This window comes from Sapajus apella, unplaced genomic scaffold (assembly GCF_009761245.1).
Source record: "Sapajus apella isolate SASKATOON/1434 unplaced genomic scaffold, GSC_monkey_1.0 scaffold56, whole genome shotgun sequence".
Classification (NCBI taxonomy): Eukaryota; Metazoa; Chordata; class Mammalia; order Primates; family Cebidae; genus Sapajus; species Sapajus apella.
The window spans coordinates 5,491,863-5,515,133 of record NW_022436996.1 but is presented as its reverse complement, the minus strand read 5'-3'; the positions used below and the strand labels follow the sequence as shown (position 1 = coordinate 5,515,133).

Below are 23,271 nucleotides of genomic sequence, written 5' to 3'. Positions count from 1 at the left end.
ACCAGCCTGACCAACATGGCAAAACCCCTATCTATTAAAAATACAAAAATTAGCCAGGCATGGTGGCTCACCCCTGTAGTCCCAGCTACTTGGGAGGCTGAGGCAGGAGAATCATTGAATGCAGGAGGCAGAGGCTGCAGTGAGCCGAGATCGTGCCACTGCTGTCCAGCCTGAGCAACAGATGGAGACTCTGTCTTAAATAAATAAATAAAACTAAGTGATAATAAAAAAAAAAAAAGGTGTCCCAGAGCTTCCAGGGTCCCATGGGGGAGCTGGGGTCCCTCTGACCTTCACACCCAACTAGAAAGGGCCTGGGGTCTGAGCAGCCTGCTGCAGCCGCGGCCTCACCAGGGTTGTGTCGAAACTAAGCCCTGTGCAGTCAGACCTGCGGGGCTGGTCCCTACTTGATCTGCTTTTCCTGGTCCAGGTCACCGCACAGGCTGGGGTGGTCTTCAGAGTGAAAATGGGCGCACTTGGGTGCTCCCTGCTCAGGCCCCGAGATTGCAGCTCTTGGCCCCTGCGGGTCATGTAACTGACACCCCTCAGCACAGCCAGGCCCGGAGCACTGGGTCTCACACCAGCACCCGAGATGGTGAAGCCCGTGGCCCCTCCCTCCCTGAGGACCTTGGTTGACGGCTTGGCTACTTTTTTTTAATCTCTCATGTGACAGACCCATGTGCAACCAGATTTTATTTCTGTTTCCACTAACTTTGGACTTTGCTGAGTTAGAGGTTTTAGAACCTAAGGGTGAAACATTTTAACAAAAGACAAGGGAATAATTTTTTTAATTTGGAGGCTGAGATTGATATCTGGGGATTTTGGAATCCTCGTGTTTCTGAGCAACAAGAAACAGGGAGTGAAAGTGTTTGTTGGTTGGGTGATTGATTCTGATTCCGAAGAGAAAAGGGAACACCACTAAATCATGGAGGCAGAGAGGAGAAGGGATGAAAATCACTCTCTCGGGAAATGACCCTGAATCCTCAAGAGCAAGAGCAATGGAAATGGCAGAAAAGACTCTCTAAGACTATAGAATTTGAAAGGAAGTCACTGGTTCTGTCCCTTTAATTCTCTCTCAGGCCCAGGATGCCCTGCCATTTATTATACTGTAGAGCAGGGGCACACACTCACCTGGAGTGGGGAAGATGGTAAAGCATCTTAAATGCTTGCTTGGATCGTGGACGGACACAGGCCTTCATACAAAGAGTTCACTGTGCATGGCATGAACGCGCTCCAAGCCTGTTCACGCTGGCTTGTTTCCAAGTGGGTACGAATCCCATCCGCATATCGAAGTGAAAGATCATCATCTCTGGTGCAGTAGCTGCACTCCACAATTCTCCCGCAACTGTCATGTTGACGGTGAAAAACCTGGAGAAATGGTGAGTGCACAAGAAAGGCTTAGGAATTGGCCTGTTGTGTCATGATTCCTTTTACTGATAGGAGGACAGCTCTGTAGGTTTTCTGATTGTATCGTATAATGGCGTCCTGCAATATGATAGAGTTACCTCATTTGTATGTCAACACAAGGATCTCCAGACTGCATTTTCCCTCCAATAAGTCGCTTTCTTTTGGGTAGTCTTGGGAAACTATGGTGAGCAGAGCAGTGGCTCACACTGTCATTTGCTAGGATTGAAGGAGTCTGAAAAATTACCTTTCTTTTTTTTTTTTTTTTTTTTAAGATGGAGGGTGTTTCTTTTTACCCAGCCTGGAGTGCAATGGCACGATCTCGGCTCACCGCAACCTCCGCCTTCTGGGTTCAGGCAATTCTCCTGCCTCAGCCTCCTGAGTAGCTGGGATTACAGGCACGCACCACCATGCCCAGCTAATTTTTTGTAGTTTTAGTAGAGACGGGGTTTCACCATGTTGACCAGGATGGTCTGGATCTCTTGACCTCGTGATCCACCTGCCTCGGCCTCCCAAAGTGCTGGGATTACAGGCGTGAGCCACCGCGCCTGACCGAAAAATTACCTTTCAAACTCTTTCTGGAGGACTGGCAAGGTGCTGGAGGGCGACGTGAAGTGCTGGGGAGGGAAATGCAAATCGGCCACCTTTCGGGCTCTGCTAATGAGGAGCATGCAGCATTGCATTATATTTCGGATGTGCTTTCTAGGCAGGATTTTTCACATGCGTTTCGAGATATTCTGGTGCAGCATAGAGACTTTTTTCCTGAGTTGCAACTTTTCTTTCATGTCTGTGCTGAGAGTGGTGAAATATGTATTGATGCAATCGGAAACAGCGGTAAAATAGGATATGGGTTCCAGAGAAACCCCTGTTCAAATGCAGCTCTTTGATATACTGGCCATGAGAAACCTCCAGTTCTCTTGTTTGTAAAGGTGGCAAATACTATTTACATTATGAGATTATTGGGAGGTTTAATGGAGAGCTTGTATTAAAATACCTAGTGTAAGTAGACAAACAATAATTCTTTGGTTCTCATTTCACGACTTCTATTTCTTTCACTGCACCGTCACACATTGTCTTGGGCTGAAGAATTTTAAATATTAGAAAGTGCTTCCATAGAGAAAGTAGAAAAGGTGTCTACTTAAATTTTAATAATGCATTTGGTCATTCTTCCTGTTCCAGAGAAAAAACCTGGTTGTTTATCATTTCCTTTCAACTGTCCTTCATGCTTCACTGCACCCATGAGTAAAATTTGTGTAATGAATCACTGGGTCTGATCAATATCGAGGCCACTGTGTACAAGAAATAATCAAGACGTTAACAAAGCAATGACGGTGTCTTTGGTAAGTACTGTGCTTAACTTCAGAAATAAAATTTGAAATATCATGACATCAAACTTTCCCAGCAAAAGCAGTCAGAAAAATGAGAGCATAATGTTTCAAGGAATGGAAGAAGACTGTTTTCCCTCTTATGAGACACAGTCTGTTACGAAAGGGAGATGGGCCAGGTGCGGTGGCTCATGCCTGTAATCCCAGCACTTTGGTCCAAAGTGGGCGGATCACCTGAGGTTGGGAGTTTGAGACCAGCCTGACCAACTTGGTGAAACCCTGTCTCTACTGAAAATACAAAATTAGCCGGGCATGGTGGGGCATGCCTGTAATCCCAGCTACTCGGGAGGCTGAGGCAAGAGAATCGCTTGAACCTGGGAGGCAGAGGTTGTGGTGAGCCGAGATTACACCATTGCACTACAGCCTGGGCAACAAGAGCAAAACGCTGTCTGAAAAAAAAAAAAAAAAAACAAAAACCAAGAGAAAGGGATATTGCAAGTGCCTCCGCTTCGCCTTGTTGGACCCTTGCACGGGGCTTGGGATCTCCCAGGTGAAATGGTCAGCCTGCAGGTAGGCCAGTTCTGCTCTGCGACCCTGGCTTCAATTCATGGAGCAAAGAAGTCGTCACTCCTTTTTGTTTCAGTCTCAGTCCCAAACTTTGTTCTCCACACTACTTTGCTATCGATACGGCTGTTGTCCTATTTCCAATTTGACTCAGCTGCTTGTATTTATACTTAGCAGCAGCCAGAAACCTGGAGGGGAGAAGAGAATGAGGTAGGTAAATGGTAGGATGTGGGATCCAAAGACTATTTTCTACCCTCTTGGGACTCTGTTTAGGCTGTCCCATGTCAGTAGCAAGGTAGGGCCCAGGAGCTTCTTACCCATCCTGAGTGGGCAGGGGCTCACGTTTTAGCACCTCACAACAGGAAGCCCCTCCAGCGGTCTGGAATCAAGAAAGTGAATTTCCTTACTGGTCTTCACCTTCACTTTTCAATATCTTCTTGTTCTGTAATATGGTCTCCCTGGAACTATCTAAAGAGTGCCTGTTTCTGTTGTCATAAGAAATGATGTGTAATTCATTAGGGATCTCCTCCAAATTACGTATTCCTGTGATTATTACTGGAATTGGCAACCATTTCAATAATATAGAGTGAGTAGTCAGTGGTTAAAAAGCGTGTTTCCCATTTATAATTTGAATAGCTTATTTGTCTTCTTCTAATGCCTCCTGCAACTGTCAGTTCCTGGACTCCAGGAGTTCGCTGGTTCATGGGGTTAAATAACAATTTTTAAGAGTCTTTCTTGTCTTTCCTTTTTCCCTTTTTTATTTTGACAGGGCATAAAATGAATTTGCTAATTAGTTTTTCCTTCCTGACTTGCATTATGTTATTACTTTAATCTCCCTCTGGTGAGACCAACCAAACTTGACAAGCCTACACAACTTCTTAAACCTAAGTATTAAAAACCCTTTAAGATAACATGCAGTTCAAGTGGAGATGAGCCAACTGTGAGGCTTGGCCAAGTGGGTGGGCTCCCTCACCTCATCTGCACAAGGACGGGATGGGGCTATGTTATGTCTAGATTTCCTTCACCTACAGCGTCTAAGAACAGAATCTCCCAAACTTGCCTAGAATACTTGTTTACAAAACAACCTAGGTATTCCAAATTTGAATCAGGGAAGAGTTTCTATGCATTGCATTTAACAAGGACCACCAGCACGTTCTTATCATTAAGGAAGTTTTGGAGACCCTAGTCTAGGAGGATAATTCTAGTCTCATATTCAGAAACCTGAAAACAGGGTCATGTGCTCCCAGGTGTGACCAGGAGTTAACATGCCTTTAAATGTATAATTTCGGTGAATTTGTTTTTGGAGGCAGTGTTGTCGTTCTCACCAGTCATGTGGGAAGTGCAGTGTTGGTACTGTATAACTTTCAATTCAACATGTTCTCCACATTGAACTATACAACGTCTCGAGGTGGAGCCCAAGATTCCACACTGTAACAAGTGACCTAGGTGATTTTTCTTGACACTAGAGTTCTAGAATGACTGTCCCAGAGGAAAGTAATAATCATTACAAACTTATAAATAAATCAATACTGTGCCGAATCTGTAATAAAATTTTGCACCACCATACACAACTTTTCTTTTTCTGTGTAGAAGCATACGATTTTAGAAATTCATAGCTGGGACGCCATCTGCCAATTATTCAGTCCAGTGGTCCTCAACAGTTTTGGCACCTGAGGTCAGTTTTGTGGAAGACAGTTTTTCCATAGACAGGGCAGGGGTGCAGAGGGGATGATTTTGGGATGAAACTGTTCCACCTCAGATCATCAGGCATTAGTTAGATTCCCATAAGGACTGTACAACCTAGATCCTCAGTTCACCTCTTGCTGTGTGGCCTGGTTCTCGACAGGCCACGAACTAGTAACTATCTGTGGCCTAGGGGTTGGGGACCCCTGATCTAGTCCATGTCAAATGATGTAGAAATTAATTTAAGGGGAAAAATATCTCACGGTACCTCTTTCCTCAAAGTAAGAGGATCTGCCATCTCTAGCGAAGAAAGTCTGAGCTAGTCCCTAAACCTTCAGATCATCTGAAGTAGCTTATATCAGACGTAGGTTCTGGGAAATATATCATATTTTGACTGACACATAGTGCCCATAGGTGGGGCTTGGCGGTCTGACTTTAGGACAGAAGAAGGAGATAATCATTCAAATTCAAGAACCACTGATCTGTTCTTACTCTTGGTCAATAGATGAGTAAACTCAGTAATAAAGTCAAAGTGATGCATGAAGTCATATTTGTGGTAGGTCTTCGACCTGTCTGCAGCACTGAAGTCTGTTCTATGTGAATCACATAGAATTCTTCTGATCTCTCAGAAAGTCTGAAGGGCAGCGCCATCCCCCTGAGTAGTAGAAGAAACGTGGGGCTTAGAGAAGTTTTCTCAGCAATGATTGACATCCTTCACTAACACTGCCTTTCATTGCCTCCTCTCCTCACCTGTCAATTAATCAAGAATGGCTCCAATCAATGGATTCTAATCTCCAAGCTACACACAAAGAGGAGGGTTGGGGTAGGGGGAAATTGTCAAGACATTGCCGGGAGAATGGAATGGCTCAGCTAGTGTGATTGGCTCATTGTGGGTCTCAGATGATAAAGTTCTTGCAACAAGTCCACATGGAATGCAGATTCGTGAGCATCTTATAAACTGCTGAATTCTGGCTTCATTATTGTTTTCCTTTTCTAAAATTGTAGAAAAAGTAGTGAGGTTCCAAGATAATCTCCAACCATGCTCATCCGCTAGTATCCATCACCTGGTGTAGTCCTTCCTACGTTGAAGACGGATGACTGTGTAACCGGTAAGACATTGTGTGATTTCCACGGTCAGGCCACAAAAGGCATAATGGCTGCTGCTTGGTTGCCTGTTAGTTCATTACTGTGGGGAAACCAACCACAACGTTGTGACAACCCTTAAGAAGTCCTAGAGAGGGGTCCACACGGGGAGAAACTAAAGCCTCCTGCCCACAGCTGGAGCTATCCTGCCAGGCATGAGAGTGAGCCTCTTAGAAGTGGACCCTCCAGCCTCGGTCCCACCTTCAAACAACTGCAGCCTCAGCCTCATGACAGGGTTTATGCCACAAATTTCCTGTAAACTTCTGGATTTTCAAACTCCAGAAACTGTGAGAAAATAAATGTTTACTGCTTTAAATCTAAGCTTTGGGGTACTTTGTTGTGCAGCAATAGATAATTAATGCAAGCCTATTGAATGATTGTCCTACAAGATGGTAGTCTTTTTTGCTAGAGAGTGACATGATTCTTTTGTAAGGTCTTTTAGGCTGACTGATGGCACCATGGACACCAGGGCAACCCCCGCGACCTGCAGGTACACCCCTAGATGGCCTCCTGGAATTAGAAAATCTGAAGTAACCGGAAGGCCATGAAAAAAGGGAGAATGATCAACCCCTGAGGTGCCTAACTAACTTTGAGACATTCTCTATTGTTCCTTATTCCTGCCTCAATTGATAACGCAATTCAACTTCATAACTGACCTTAGTCAACCTCATGACTCCAGATCCTGTGACCCTCCTCCTAGCTTGCAAAAACTGCCCTAAACTGTAACTTCTGTAACTTTCCACTGCCTACTTCAAACACACAAAACCAACACCTATCTCACTGCCCTCTGCTGACCCTCTTTTCAGACTCAGCCTGCCTGCACCCAAGTGAATGAACAGCCATGATGCTCACACAAAGCCTGTTTGGGGGCGGGGGGGGGGTCTCTTGATTCAGAGCACATGTTTTAACATCTTTAAAGTCAGAAGAGGTAAGGGAAGCAACACAGGTCAGATTTACAGGCTGAAAAGTCAGGGCCAGGGCAGCGTGATTTCTGCCTGGGCCTTGTGTCTAACCCCTTCCATAACTGTAAATAATGCAAGATTCCAACTGGAAAGAAAGAACTCTAGCCAGAGCGAGAGGCAGAGTCCCTCACCCTGAGGGGAGCAAGTGTAAATTAATTTTCTTTCTTTCTCAGGGCTGGGCCACAAAACTATGGCCTAGTCATGAATCACAGGGGGCCTTTATTCCTACTGGGTGTTGAGAACAACTGTACCCTCTGGATAGAATGGAAAAGGCCGTTTTTGTTGTTGTTATTTTGTTTGTTTTTTTAATCCTAAGGGGCAGAGAGCAGAGACATCAGGAAGGAGCACCTTTGCTGACAAAGAGCAGAGCTCGGGCAGCAGCTGCTCAGAGCCTGCTCCTTGCAATTGTAAGCCCAAAATAAAATTCAAGGGGCCCCCAACCATCTGAATGGACTCCCTCTTCATCCAGGGCACCCTGAAATTTAACCTGAAAGACGAGTTCAGGCCGTGATGGGAAATGGAGCTTGGATATGCCTCACTATTACCCTCCAGCATCAACATCAACACAGACCTTAAGTCTAATAAGAAATATCTACAGTCTGTTCTCCCTAAAGCTCTTACTGGGTGGCTTCATCTGCATGATAAAACCCACACTCCACAACCCTTTAACATAACCCAGACATTCCTTCCTATAGATAATAACTCTTTCAACGATTGCCAATCAGAATATGTTTAAATCTACCTGGGACCTGGGAAGCCCCCCTCCATCCCCCAACCCTGCCCCTGCTTCAGGTTGTCCCACCCTTCCAGATCGAGCCAATGTAAATCTTAAATGTATTGATCCAAGTCTCATGTCTTCCTAAAATGTATAAAAGCAAGCTGTACCCCAACCACCTTGGGTACAGGTCGTCAGAAGCTCCTGAGTCTGTCATGGGCATGTTTTTAACCTTGGCAAAATAAACTTTCTAAATCGATTGAGACCTTACCGTTTACACGATCAACAGGGACATCCACACCCTTTGCTGTTGCTTCTTAGTAACTTTTGGGAAAGATGCTGTATTCATTTTCTATTATCGCTGTAGCAAGTTATCACCTGCTGAATACTGAATGGTCTGAAACCATACAAATTCCTCATCATTTTACAGTGCTGGAGTGCAGAAGTCCTGTGGTAGGAGTTATTACGAAATTATTTTAGGCCCATACAGGGGAAATGGGGGTCCTTAGAAAGTTTCTGTCTCTTTTAAAGCAGCTCCAAAAACGTTTCTTGTCTAGCAGAAAAGCCCTGGCTCTTAGACCCCGGGCAGGCAAACTTTGTTATTCAAATGCCAGCCATTAGGACCTGGGTCCACCCAGGCCAGCCATCTTTAATATGCAAATACAAGCCTTTAGAAACTGGGTCCACTCAACATGGTGATTCCCACAGGTTTCTTGTCCTTGCCCCAACACGTGCCTGGCAACATGGCCGCCCCCACATATCCCCACGTGTATGGAACATCATGGCGCCCTGCATTTGCATATTAAAAGTAGGGTGGGAGGGCCGGTTTTATTTGCGGGCTGCATGAGTGACATGCCTGGTCAAACCAATCCCCTGAGCCCTGTGCAAATGAGACGCCACCTCTTTCAGCCTGCTTAGTGAGCCGCTGCTTTTCCCTGGTACAGCAGGTGTCTTCTCAGCTCTGTCTCTGTTTAGGGGAGCTTCTTCCTTCTTTCCTCTGCTTTCTTTCTTGCTTATTAAACGTCCACGCTCTACTCCTTAAAACTCCTCCACGTGTGTCCACGTCATCGTCTTTCATTCCGCGTGAGTCAAGAGCCCTGATGTTCTTACACGTGTTGGAGCCCTATCAGTTCCAAGCGGGTCTCATTAGGTTAAAGTGAAAGCGTCTGCTGGACTGGCTCCTTCTGGGGCTCTAGGGGAGAAGCTGTTTCCTTGCTTTTTCTAACTTCTAGCTGCTGCCCACATTCCTTACCCACGGCCCTTACTTTCATCTTCCATGTCAGCGACATGGCCTCCTCCTGGCCCTTCTTCAGCAACACGTACTCGGACAGATTCTTCCCTTGTAAGGACCCAGGTACTTTGTTAGGGCCTATTACCCATGGAGGGTGACCAGGATTTTGGTGCTTTAAACAAAGAAATGGACAAAACCCGCCAACAAAGCAAGGAAAGAATCGGGCAATAAAAGCAGAAATTTATTGAAAATGAAATCACACTCCACAAGGTGGGAGCAGGCCTGAGCAAGTGGCTCAAGGGACTGGTTACAGAATTTTCTGGGGTTTAAATGCCTTCTAGAGATTTTCATTGGTTACTTGGTATATGCTGTATGCAGTGAAGAGGATGAAGTAAAGTTAGAAAGTCGTTTACTCGGTGTATGTAAATGAAGAGGTGCTGAAGTGTTTCCATTTTATTTAGTTCTCCGAAGTCCTTAGGTTTCCTGCTTCCAGGCCCTATTCTCCTGCCTCAGGGCCCACCTGGCTAATTCAGGATCATCTTCCTGTCTCAAGATGTTTAATTTAATCACAGCTGCAAAGTCCCTTTTGCTATGAGAGGTGACGTATTCACAGGTTCTGGGGATTCGAACCTGGATATCTTCAGGAGCCGTTATTCTGCTCATCACAAGTACTTTTCGTTTCCCTGGAAAACGTTCAAATGATAGAGTGTTTTCAGGCTATCTGCTACGGAATAGTTTTCTCCCCTAAAGTCCAATCCACGGGCCATTTCCCAGGCTGTTCTCTACTGATCCCACTGCTGAAGAAGCTGCTGCATTGTCTGAGGTATATACCCTGGAGTTCATTATTGTGTGCCAGGAAAATTTAGGACAGGGACTCATGCAAGGAGTTTAGGAGCGGAGGTTTAATAGGCAGAAGAGAAGAGAAACAGAAACAGCCCTTTTTTGTTTTTGTTTTTGGAGACGAAGTCTCACTGTCACCCAGGCTGGAGTGCAGTGGCATGATCTTGGCTCACTGCAACCTCTGCCTCCCAGGTTCAAGCGATTCTCCTGCCTCAGCCTCCCAAGTAGCTGGGCTATGGGTGCATGCCACCATGCCCAGCTAATTTCTGCATTTTTAGAAGAGACAGGGTTTCATCATGCTGGCCAGGCTGGTCTTGTACTCCTGACCTCATGATTCACCTGCCTAGGCCTCTCCAAGTGCTGTGATTATAGGTGTGAGCCACCGTACCCAGCTGAAAAACAGCTCTTTCTACAGAGAGAGGGTCTCCCAGCAGAAAGGACCCAGAGGTGGTGGATGTGCCAGATTTTATAGTCAGGTTTGAGGAGGCAGTGTCTGATTTATACAGGGCTCACAGACTGGTTCAATCGGGTATGATGTTTACATCAGGGAAGGCTGGCAGCCCCACCCTAATCTTATTATGCAAATGAACTCTCCTTACTACACACATGGCTGATAGAGAGAAGGGAAGATGGGCTGCCATTTTGAACATGATTGGCACAACTGCCAGAATCTATGTCTGCAGCTTGATTTTACAGGCTGGTCTTCATTAGAAAGGAAAATGGTTTGGGGCTGCTTTTCATTAAAAGGAAAACCTTGCTGAGGACTTCCGTACCCTCACTATCTGTCTAAGTAATTTCTTCTTGATTCTAGCATCACTGGGGAAGGTGGCTGGCACTCACCTGCCAACTGATGGCTTCAGATGGCACCTCCTCCTCCCATCTATGGCATCTGCCACTCCAATTTCTCCTGAGAAGGAACCTTCCACCTGCCATTTAGTGGCAACCTGGGATCGAACTTTTCCTTATACAGACTTTTAGGTGCTCCCACTCTTTTCAACCAGAAGCCTCTACCGTCAGTTTTGAGCGTTTCCAGGTGCCTGTCGGGGGACATCAGCTTGCTGTTCTTCAGCGTCCCACTTTGTTTTTCTTTCGGTGGGCACATGCATTTTCTCTTCCTCCATTCTGCCAGCCAAGCTACTTTCTCTCATCCATTTTTCATTATCAAAAATTTTATTTTATTATTTATTTTCTCTTTAAAAAAAGTTTTATCTTCTATTTTTTTTTCCTCTGCGAATTTGTTATATTTTTATTTCTGCACAGACATTTCTGGGGCAGAGCAAAACAAATGCATGCCAATCCAACATGTTTAAATGAAAAGTTTTGCCTGGATTTTTGTGAGTTCTTTAACTCTTGGGCAGGGAAGTAACAGGCAAAGAGCATGGAGCTAGATGTCAGGAGACGGGGTCTCACCCCAGCGCCTCCCTGTCCTGCTTTGTGGTGAGAACCCTCGGTAAGAATGACGTCAGGGCATCACATCTCTGTCACACAGCTTTTCTCTGGCACCACTTAACATCTCCCTGAGCTCACATCTCGCCCCTGCAAAGCCCTTCTCTAGCTTCCCAGGGCACCAGCGCTAAACCCCAAATCCTTACTGTGGCTTTTGAAACTCTGCATCATCCAGCTTGGGCTTATTCTGGGTTCGTCTTGTGTGACTCACCCATTTTTCATGTTTCGCCATGGGTTTTATCAGCCCCTCCTGTTTCCCCCCTTCTGGGACTCTTCCTTCTCTTCTCCCAGGCTGGGCAACTCCTGGTTACATTCCTTCTTTGTGTAGCTGTCATCTCCCCTTGACAGGCCTTCCCTGAACCCCAAGTCTACGCCAGGCCCACCTATTATCACACTTTGAGGGGGAATGGGAGTTTGTTAGGCTATAAAAGTGAATTGTAAAACTCCCATGCAAATGTATGTCATCAGCCTCTGCTGCACCCGCTGGGATCAATGAGGCCGGAGACAGTGTCTAATCTGTTCACCACGTGCATCTAGTGAGCCCCTAGCATATGACCTGGCTGCAGCAGACAATGTTATGTGCATGAAGTGCCCATTGCCTCATCTGTAAGTGGGCTGCAGTCAGAAGACAGATGTGAGTGCTTGGAAGTATTGAACATGCAATGGTATCAGAAGGAATATTCTCATTTGAGGATGCCTGGGCATTCACACGATGAGAAGCCTCTTTGCTAATTTATTGGCTGCTTCTTAAGGTCTTCTGTGACTTTCCAGTAGAGAACAAAGGAGCACAAAAAGGAGAATGGAACTTATCACTTCACTTGTTCACCTCTCCAGAAGGCCTTGATGTCAAGGGTCTAGTGTTCTTGGAGTGAGAAATTTAATGCCATTGCTTGTCTCAGAGCCAAGTACAGGAGACCCGCCAAGGACCTGGAGCTGCTTCCTCCTTGCTGGCCTCCTGGGCTCAAGGGGAAACATCTTCCTCTTTCTTCCATCATGTTAGGATCCAGCGGCCCACCACAGACCGGATTACTGGGTTCTGCTTGGAAGACAGTCTCAGCTCAGCTGGTTATAATTAAGAATCAGGAAGTCCCCGCAGACTAGATCGTGTTCTGATTCTCTCTCTTTTGGAAATAATGAAAAAAGAAGGGATTTGGCATGAGTTCTGAGTCTCCCGATTTGAAACCAGGGGAATGGATGAGTGTTGAGTGATAGAGCCCTGTATTGGCAATGTCCAGAGGGCTGGCCCAAGTGCAGTGAAGATCAATGAAGTACAAGAAGCATATTTAATCGATAAAACAGTGCCTTTTCTCATTTTCCTGTATAACCACTTTTCTTAAAAAAGAACAAATGGACTCTATCAGGTAACGTTAAATCCAGTTAGTGTCTCTGCATGTTGCCTTCCATTTACTAACCACTGCCATTTTGTTATTATTTTTATCAGTGGGACTTTCTCTTAATCTTTTTCTTTTGAAATAATTTTTTTTTTTTTTTTGAGACAGAGTTTCACTCTTGTTACCCAGGCTGGAGTGCAATGGCACGATCTCGGCTCACCGCAACCTCCGCCTTCTGGGTTCAGGCAATTCTCCTGCCTCAGCCTCCTGAGTAGCTGGGATTACAGGCACGCACCACCATGCCCAGCTAATTTTTTGTATTTTTAGTAGAGACGGGGTTTCACCATGTTGACCAGGATGGTCTCGATCTCTTGACCTCGTGATCCACCCGCCTCGGCCTCCCAAAGTGCTGGGATTACAGGCGTGAGCCACCGCGCCGGGCCTTGAAATAATTTTAGACTTAAAGAAGAGCTTCAAAAATAGTACAGAGTTTCCATACATCCAACATCCTATCTCTCTTCAGTCACTGTCTTACATGATCACAGAACAGTCATTTGAAACTGAGATATTAACCTTTATATAATGCTATTCAATAAAGTGCAGAACTTATTTTGATTTCGCCAGATTTTCTTTTTCCAATAATGTCCTTTTTCTGCTCCAAGATTCCCTGTTACATTTTGTCACCTTGTCTCTTTACTCTCCTGCAATTTGTGACAGTTCCTCAGTCTTTCCTTGACTTTCATGACCTTGACACATTTGAAGAATATTGGCGAGGAATTTTATAGAACAACCCTTAAGTTGAGTTTGATATTTCTAGTGATCAGATCAAGACTATGTTACTAGAAAGCAGAGATGGCATGTCCCTCTCAGGGCATCTTATCAAATGGTACTGCCTTTCAATTTGTATGTTTTGGTGATGGTGGCCTTGATCATGTGACTAAGGGACCTCTCTGCTGTGGAGCTGAGTTTTTATTCTATTTTGGGAAAGATACTTTGAGACTATGAAGATATCTGATATGGTTTGGCTCTATGTCTCCATCCAAATCTCACCTTGAATTGTAATCCCCATAATTCCAAGTGTCAAGGGTGGGACCAGGTGGAGGTAATTGAATCATGGAGGCAGTTTCCCCCACACTGCTCTCATGATAATGAGTGAGTCTCACGAGACCTGATGGTTTTACAAGCATCTGGCATTTCCCCTCTTGCACTCAGTCAGTCTCTCCTGCCGCCCCATGGAGAGCTGCCTTCTGCTATGATTGCAAGTTTCCTGAGGCCTCCCCAGCCATGCAGAACTGTGAGTGAATTAAATCTCTTATCTCTATAAATTACCCAGTCTCACATATTTCTTCATAGCGGTGTGAGAACTAATACAGTACCTTATCTCTGCATAAAGTTTTACCCCCTAATTTTAATATTTATCAGTGGATCTTGCCTGCACTGATATTACTCTGTGGTTCTAATGGTAATTTTGGATTTTTCTCTTTCCTTCTACATGTATACGCTGGAATTCTTCCGTAAGGAAGGGTTACCGCATCTTCCCTTGACTTATTTATTCAGTTATTTATTGCTTTCAGTATGGACTCATGGATATTTATTGTATTCTCTGAGTTATAATCCATCACTGTTGTTATTTATTTTATGTAATTATTTCCTCGAGTTGTTCTAACTCTGGCCATTGGGAGGTTGGTTCCCGTCTCCTTTCAGTATGTGTGCTATTTTGTTCAGCGTTGTCTTAGTTTCTAGCTCCACAGGATGGTCCAGGATCATCTTACATGTTCATTGTTCCAGTCCCTGAATCAGTCATTTAACTAAGGAGCTCTGATATTATTATTATTGTTACTATAGAATGATATTTAGAAACCAAGATGTGTGTGATAGTTGTGCTCATTGATACCAGGGTCTTGTTGCTGCTTCTAGGGGCCCTCAATGCATAGAGCTAGGAATATATTTATTTATATAACACATGCATATACACATCTGTGTTTATTCCCTTCGTTTTCAGCACATCTATTAAAATAAAACCGTAAATCTGTATTGCTCAACTTCCAAATCCAGCACCACAGAGTTCTTCCCAGTCTCTCCCTTTTCTTGAAGAATTTAAGTCTTCCTTCAACAATGAGAGATTTTTTAAATTACTTGTATTTATTAATTCAACCCCAGAACACAGAACAAAATAGTTTCAGAATTCCTAACTCCTGTGACTTTCCTTTTATTCACAGCCGTGAGGATTCTTTATCTTTTCTCAGTCAATTTAGGTTTTTGCTTCTTTCAGTCTTCAACATGATTATTTTCAGATTATAATCTCCAGGGACTGGTGATTGGCTTCTACATGTGTCTTTTTAACATCCTGCTTTTGCCCCTTTAGCCTGCGTTCCTCCGTGCTGTGCTGCACCTGCGTCTTGCCCTCTTTAGCAAGGCTGTAGCAGAGGCTCTCGTTTTGTCTCTGGCGGTGGGGCAGGGGTGGCGTGTTCTTTGTTCTCTTGGACATTGTGGACCTTGCTTCTTGGAGATTCCCTTATTGTGTTTTCCTCACACTAACTCATTTCTCTTTCTCCCCCTTCCCAAGTGCCTCACTTTCTAACCCTACCTTCTCTTTACATGTCTCTTATTTTCTTTTAAAGATGAAGCATGATGGAAATACAGAATTTCTTTCAAAACCAGTAATGACATTTCTGGGAGATTCTCTTCACGTCCATGCTATTTAAAATTCTGTTTTGAAGTGGAATGACCTTGAGAATTTTTAGTACATGACAAATCTAAAGGAATTTCTGGTGATTTAGCATCAGAAAAATATTCCTAATTTCTCATGAGTTCCAGTTTTTGGTACTTTATATGAGAGAGGGGCTTCCAATTAACAATGCATTCATCAGGAAATGATGAACACTTCAAGAATATCGAAGTATTTTATGTTTCTTATGTTTTTATAAACTCCTGAGGGCAAATATGAAAAGGCACTCTCGGGCCCATCCTCTCATTAATCCACACCTTGAATAGTATGGCAGCCACAATAGTGAAAACAGAAATAAAAGAAACTCCACAGGAAATACAGTCTGAACTGCCAAATTGAAGGCTTTTTAGTATTTAGAAAATAACACTAAAATGTGTTGGTAATCACTAAAAGCCACATTGCACTCAGTTTTTCAGCTGAAAGTTGAAATGGAGACACTGAAATTCTTCACAGCTGTGAGTACCCGGACCTTCCCACACTGGTCTGCGAAGACCCAGGCTTAATGAGTTTACTGACTCCAAGCTTCATGGGTTACAGGTTTCCCATTTTTAGCCCCCTGTTCTTGTAGCTGAGAGCTCAGACGTCCATCCAGTTCTCATGTAACCCTTGGGTGTAAGTTTTTCACATTGATTAGTATCAGTTTGTCATTTATTCACCCAGTGATTCTGCTTTGCTGTTGGCTGGTGGTTTCGTGGAGCCTAACGATGACCTTTGTGGGATGACTTTCTGTCTCTGTATCTGCATGCTCAGGGTTTCTCCATAAACACCTCAGCTGGAGAATGTTAATGCAGCTGTCACGCCATGCCGGCTTGGTAATGAGAGAGGAGATGGGCAAGTTGGAGGTGTTTGTGAGATCCTGCTCACCCCTTCCCTCTCTCTGCTGTGGGAAAGAGGATCGGCCGCTGTTGACTCTCCTTACTGCCCTCTTGGGGGTGGCAGCTCATCTTCATCCGTCCTCTGGGAGGCGTAAAATATTCATTGCACCTGCAATATACACACCACCCAATGACTCCTGGAAAGAGACACAAATTCCACTGAGGGGCAATGTCACTAAGCAGAGACCTCAGGATCATCAGGTGGGCGTGATGAGCACCAGGCAAGGCCACCTGTTTAGTGAAAAGAAATGATCCTAAAAGAATTCAGTGGACTGAATGTGATCTATCTATGCTTCACTCATAACAGTTTCTCAGGCCTTTATCACATCTCTTATTCTTTCTTAGTTTAGATATATGTCTAATAAACTTCTCACCTGGTCTCACAATCTGAATCGGAGATATTCGGGGAGGATGAGAAAGTACCTTCCTTGGCTCCATCACTCGGAGCCTGCGTAAGCTGGGACAGGTGATCTCAGCAGCCTGGAAGCTGGGCTCATCCTCTGTGTGTGGAGGGCCTGGAGTAGATGACTATTGGAACCCCTCTGGCTTAAATGTGACTTTCCTGCATTTTGTAAACCTTCCCAAGCCCCAGCCAGGTGCTAGGCACCATGAACCACTGACTGAAATCAGGCTGGCTGCAGAGAGAAACAGCTCGGGAATGACAAAGAGCAACTTCTTGTCTGCCAACCATGGGTCGCTGCTATGGTCTGAATGTTGTTCCCTCCCACAGACCCCACATTTGTATGTTGAAATCCTAACACCCAAAGTGACGGTTTTAGGAGGCGGGGACTTTTGGGGGGGATTACATCGTGAGTGCAGAGCCCTCATGAATGAAAAAGGGCCCTGATTAAAGGGACCCCAGAGAGCTCACCTGCCCCTTCCACCATGTGAGAACACAGGGAGAGGGTGTGGACTGAACCCCAGAGCCGGCCCTCCCCGGACCCCAAATCTGCAGCATCTCAATCTCAGACTTCCCGCCTCCAGAACTGTGAGAAATACATTTCCATTGCGTATAAGCCTCCAATCTATGGCATTTTGTTATAGCCACCTGAGTGGACTAAGACAGTCACCAGAGATCAGGGACATCGGGGAATTCTCCCCTGATGAGGTGAAGTAGACTCCGGAAGGACTGTTGGAAGAAAAGGACCTCCCAAGAGAGAAGCTCCCCGGGGAAGAAGGTTGGTTCCATCTGACTCGATGAAGCCTCGTGTCCCTGAGGGGCCTCACAGGGCTGAGTCCCATTGAAGAGACTCTCATTCTAGGCCTGGAATGGAAGGCCCAGGGGACTTCCTGGGAGAAGCCCAATTCCTCCTGTGTTTGGGCTACAACAGGAAAGACCTGGAAGGTCAGCTGCTTAATGAAAACTGTAGGCAGCTGGATCTGAAGAAGCCCAGCCTAGGCTGAGCGTTAAGTAGGGAAGAGACTTTGCCATTGAATTCCGCTCACGGAAGGCGGACACAGCTGCTGTCCGTACAGAGACGAAACCAGGGAGGGTCTGACCACACAGCAGTTTTTGGGAGGCATTTAATAACCCCTGTGATTTCCTTCCCCATGAAGCATGAAGACCACTGGCTGCTAGGGCCTCAGAGAGGAGGCTGGGCAATGGTGCTGGCTGCATCCTGTGTCTCCACCTGCTCGTCACCAGGCCTCTCTGCCCAGTGCCCTGCATGTGGCCCCTGCTGCTGTTATGACCCGGGGCCGGTGCTCTTGGATCTGAGAGATGGGGAAGATCAGTGTGGGTAGAGCAGCAAGGACCTTCTTTATGAGAGATGAGACTTGCTGGGCACTGGGGGAGTCACTCAAGTTTTATCTTTCCCTAACAATAGAAGACAAAATGGAGTGTGTAGGAGGAGAGCCAGAGCATAGAGAGGGCAAGACAGGAAATGAGAAGGGAGTGAAAGTGATGAATGCCATGGAGGCGAAGTCAGGGATGCAGACAGGAAGGAAGCTCCCATGCCTTTTAAAAACTCTGCCTTAGAGACGGTGTATCCTGTGACATCCTGGACTTAATCATTTTGATGATCTCACTGGTTCACCTGAGAATGAATTGGCATAATAATAACTCACACAAAAATAACTCGAAATTAGCAAGGTACCTAACAGTCCTGGTGCAGGAAGAGGCTTAAGAGCCATAGGCAAGGAGAGTTAAGGAACCCATAAGGGGTTTAGTGCACTCAGCAGGCTGAGGGGAGGAGCGGGGTGGCTTCCACAATGTCATTATCGAGTCCAAGCCTTCCCGCCTGCAGGAGCCCTTCCCTGCCTCCCAGGTAACCACCCACACTCAGGTGCAATGACACTGTCTCCCCAGCATACCCACATGTGCCTTGTTCAACTGCTCCCTGGCCACGTACCCTCCCAGAAAGCTCACTTTTCCTTGTCTCCACTCATCTGAGTCCTCCCTTCAGATCCCTCTCTGGTCCTGTCTGCAACATGAATCCTTCTCTGAGTGCTCCGTGAAACCTGAGCTCATGGTCACCTCTATATAAGCATTCTGTAATTATTTCATGTGTGAATTTCGTGACGGTGTCATGCTGTGCTGCTCTACCCTAGGTTTCCCAGTGCTTTCGGAGAACTGAAGGACACAGGGAACACTCAAGATGTAATTCTGTTGGCCCCACTCCGTGGTTCGGAGTCGGCACCTTCTAGCTGCGTCCTCACATGGGGGACGGGGCAAGTGAGCTCTCTGGGGTCCCTTTAATAAAGGCCCTATCTCATTCATGAGGGCTCTGCACTCCAGAAGGGTGTGACAAACACAAGAAAGACACAATAATCTACCCCTGCTGTGTTTGTTGATGTACTGGTGGTTTTCCTAAGATGATCTTAATGATTAGTGGCTGAGTAAAGTTAAAATTCTTATTTCCTGCTTCATTCTTTAGGAATTTTTGGAAACTGGAACAGCAAAGACCCGCTCAAACTTCAAATTCCCCACTCTCTAAAGCAATGCTTTGTAAACTGTCTTTTGTAGCCGAACAGAAACCCTTCCAGAAAGGGCCAGGCATACAGGAGTGTTGAGTGTAAGCTTTGGGTTGGATGTTGACTGTGGGCTTTGGGTGTGAGTGTGGCACTAGCAAGTGTGGGAGAAAGAGAGGTAATGTTTCGTAGTCTGTTAAGTGAGAATCGTAGGTAAGAGAGAGAGACAGTGCACACACAATGCCAGACACATAGTAAGCAGCCCTAAATGTTACTTGTTGATAATTATGATTTATTCAGGAATCTCCAGACCCTCCTCAAGCCAGTATCCTCTGTTTAGCATAAATGTTAATTATTACAAAATGATTGAGGTCTCATTGAAAGTAGGATCAAGCAGCATTGCCCATCAAGTTGTCAATCAACTGCCACAAGTGACATTCAGTTACTGAAATGGTTTGGCTCTGTGTCCTCACCCAAATCTCACCTTGAATTGTAATCACCATAATCCCCATGTGTCTAGGGTGGGACCAGGTGGAGGTATTGGATCATGGGGGTGGTTTCTCCCATGCTGTTCTCATAATAGTGAGTGAGTCTCACAGGATCTGATGGTTTTATAAGTGTCTGTCATTTTCCCTGCCTGCACTCACTCCATCCTGCTGCCTGTGAAGAAGGCACCTACTTCTCTTTTGCCTTCCGCCATGATTGTAAGTTTCCTGAGGCCTCCCCAGCAATGTGGAGCTGTGAGTCAATTAAACTTCTTTCCCTTTTGAATTACCCAGTCTTGGGTATTTCTTCATAGCAGTGTGAGAATGGACTAATACACTTACCTAAACTGAACAGGCAAGTCATATTAGATAAAGCCTTGACACTCTGTCTTGTTGATAAAACTTTTAGTAAGAATAAATCCTGGGAAATGCTGATTAGGTAATAGCAATATTAACTGTAACACTTTGCTTAACAATCTCAGGAGAGACATATCCAAGGTGGATAGTAAATAATGGATATTTGCTTGGGGCTATGCAAGGGGAAGTGCCATGACCCAGTGCCAAGAGAGAGGAGAACTGGGCTTGAGGGAGGCCGGGGGGAAGTGCTCCAGTCACATGGCCCAGGCTAGCGTCTGTGTGCAGCACAGAGTGTCACCCCACAGGACACACCGAGAAGGGCACCTCTTCCCTGTGCTATTCTTCCCAGTAATGCAGGACCCCAACCGAATCAGTGGAAAACATGAGGCATCTGGCTGCTGCTTTGTCTTTTTTGCTGCATTTATGCCTGAGCTCACTCAGCCTATGTCATGGGGCACTGCAAGGTCTTTGAGGGTAACCGGCTGCAGGAAACATATATCTTCATTAGAAATGACTGTAGATGCAGAGACTCCCCCAATATTCTCTTCTGAAGCAGACCTCTCTGTAAACTTGTAACCGCACTGAATGCCTTTGAAAAACATCCTGCAAAGAGATCCATAGGGAACTTTTGCTCTTCCCCTGTAGTTTCAGAGTGCTGCACAGACATTTTTTTTTAAACTTTAGTCAAAAACTCGGTCCCCTTGGAGACTAAATTATTCACATCCACTCTACAGCCCTTCTTAGCTGCCATTGCCAAGGGTATTTGGGTGTCCACACCATAGATCCTTGGCTTGTCTTTAAAATTGTTTTTGACATCCCTTTTGCCTCTTCTCTCCAAGTGCTCAGAAGGTGCACAGGGATTATGCCTCTTGCCTATGATGCAAGAAGGCTGTCCCGGGGGTGAGAGCTTAAAGAAAGCCCTGCATTCAAGTTTCCTGGAGTTCTGTGGGGACAATGAACAAAAAAGATCGTGTTGAAGGAGAACAAGCAGACTGTGCCCTGCTGGCTGGAGTGGTCAGAAAAGGCTTAATGGACGGGCGGTACAGACTCCACAGGGCTCCGCTGGAGGTGGGACTGGGTGGAGCAGGGGTGTGTTCTAGGGGAAGGGAGGACTGGGGACAAGGTCTCAGATCAGAGCATCTGAGGTGGGTTCTGAGAACAGTGGGCCAACGCAGCTGCCTGGAGAGAAGGATTCTCCCTGGAAGTAAGCTTGAGGATGCATGGGGGTCTCACATGCCTGAAAAAAGAGTTTGGGTTTTATTCGACAGATAATAGAGTAGCAAAGACTATGTTTAGGTGGCGTGATGTTGTGATGATGTTGTAGGAATGGACACATGTCAGGGTGCTTTACTTCTAGAAGTGAAGAACTTATGAGGGCTATTGTAAGCATTTAAGGTCAGTTCTATCCGACGGCAATTGCAATAGGATAGGAAGATTAGAAGACAGGTCACCATGAAAGCTTGGATGAGACTGTTACTTGCTGAATATCGAAAGAAGAATGAAGAGGAAGCATTGTCGGTACAAGGCAATGGAGTAAGGTAGAAACAGGATGTGGCCAGAAACCTGGAGCTTGCTGTTCTGGTACAATGGTTTCTTTAACCAGCTAGCCCTGTGACCTAGGAAAGCTGGGTGACTTCCTTGAGGCTACCATTTAATCATAGATGAGCCAATACCAGTAAAATGAGGCCTTCCTTCTCAAGTGCACTTGAGAATGAAATGAGAATTGATATGAAAGCATTTTGAAAAGTCAGAAATATCACTGAAACAATTATCATCATTAATATTACTGTGCAACTGGAATCTTTCCGATTCATTAATTTTGCAAGCCGTGCCCAGCTGAAGGGAGTTGGAGGACATGCATTTTGCTAGCGTATGTCTGTTTCTGGAGGGAGATCAAAAGACTGCTTTGCATCACTGCAGGAAGGGAATTTCCTGTTTCCAGGCAAAACAATAAAAATGAGCAATTTCTCTGAGCTTGTCTCCAAAAGACATGGTTCTCATAAAAATCATAATTGAGGCATAACCATATGCAGTACATGAGCACTATCCCTGGCTCCCCTGCGGTGGGAGGAAGTTTTCCCTGGCCATAATAAACATAAAGTACCAGATAAAGCCACAGTCTGCATGATCTCTTGAGCAAAGCACTCTCTCCACTGCTGACTTTTGGGGTTCAGGCTTCCAGAACACTCTAACTTCCAGGCCCCATACGAGAGCTGAGAGCGCTATTGCACACCTGCATGTGTGGCTTCAGATAGGAAGACCTCGCATGAGGGCATGGGGCTCCTGGGCCATCTTGCTGGCAGCTTGGTCCTCCTTCCCTGTGCCTTTCCTAGCCAGAGGCCAGCAGATGTGGGACTGAAGGCAGGAAGGCGTTGGGGCAGATGTTGTAGCTGTGGGAATGACCAGTCTTTACATCTGTCTTTACATGATGGATGGGGACATACCCAGCCTTCAGCCTCAGCTGTCAGAATGGTCAAGTGTCCTGCAGATGTCAGGGTGATTCATGTTGTCATTTTGCCAACTCAACATTAACATGAGGGGGGTAATGAGATCTCAGCAGGTGTTTGTTGTTAGTGCTATGCATCCCATACTGTGACAAATGTTTCACGTAGATTATCTTACTTAATCTTCACTGGCACCTTCAAAAGTAGACATTCTTATAATGCCTGCTTTATGGCTGAGAAAGCAGCCTGGAGAATGCAAACACTTTTTATAAAGCTTCAGAGCTAATAAATGGTAGTTGCAGGATAACAGCAAAGCTGACAACGCACCTAAGAATTTCACTAATTTTGGAAACTTTCTGACATCCTGGGATTGAAAGTCCCTGCCCCACAGTTTTACCTCTATACTTGGCACATGCTAAGCACTCAGAAAGAATTTTTGGATTGATTCATCACAAGTGGAATGAGGGTGGAAATATAGCATCTGCAGCCCAGCGTGAGAAGGAAATTAGCTGGACCAGATCCTCCGAGATCATGGCAGCACTGAGGCTGACCTTGGGAGAGGAGACAGGGAAACAGAAGCTGTACAGAACTAAAGGAAGGAGAAATCAGAGAGAAGCAGAGAAGATAAAGCAGAAAGAGTTGAGAAAGTGGAGGGAAAAGCAGAGGCAGCTAATGGAATCGAGTGTGAGGCCTTAGAAAACTTAACTTCGGGTACTTAAGACCACACTGTTCCCAGGTAATGGTTTTCTTATGCATTCATATTGAAGCAAAGAAATGGGCCCAGGCCAGGTGCAGTGGCTCACGCTCGTAATCCCAGCACTTTGAGAGGCA

The 23,271-nt window shown here is 45.5% G+C and overlaps 1 long non-coding RNA gene across 1 annotated transcript; it reads right to left on the bottom strand.

The window, feature by feature from the left end:
• Positions 1-5,011: 5,011 nt before the first annotated feature.
• Positions 5,012-22,033, bottom strand: LOC116527805. The gene is made up of 3 exons (XR_004258742.1): positions 22,021-22,033; positions 18,520-18,524; positions 5,012-5,097 (listed from the first exon to the last, which is right to left on the bottom strand). It is a non-coding gene; the product is annotated as an uncharacterized LOC116527805 (long non-coding RNA).
• Positions 22,034-23,271: the final 1,238 nt, after the last annotated feature.